This window comes from Piliocolobus tephrosceles, chromosome 21 (genome assembly GCF_002776525.5).
Source record: "Piliocolobus tephrosceles isolate RC106 chromosome 21, ASM277652v3, whole genome shotgun sequence".
Classification (NCBI taxonomy): domain Eukaryota; kingdom Metazoa; phylum Chordata; class Mammalia; order Primates; family Cercopithecidae; genus Piliocolobus; species Piliocolobus tephrosceles.
The window spans coordinates 39,323,727-39,323,974 of NC_045454.1; positions in this window are offsets into that span (position 1 = coordinate 39,323,727).

Sequence of the window (248 nt, forward strand, 5' to 3'; positions counted from 1 at the left end):
ATTTGAGGTCAGGAGTTCGAGACCAGCCTGGCCAACATGGTGAAATCATGTCTCTACTGAAAATAGAAAAATTAGCTGGGCATGGTGGCGCATGCCTGTAATCCCAGCTATTCAGGAGGCTGAGGCAGGAGAATTGCTTGAACCGGGGAGGCACAGGTTGCAATGAGCTGAGATCACACCACTACACTCCAGCCTGGGTGACAGAGTGATACTCTGTCTCAAAAAAAAAAAAAAAAAAAAAAAAAAAA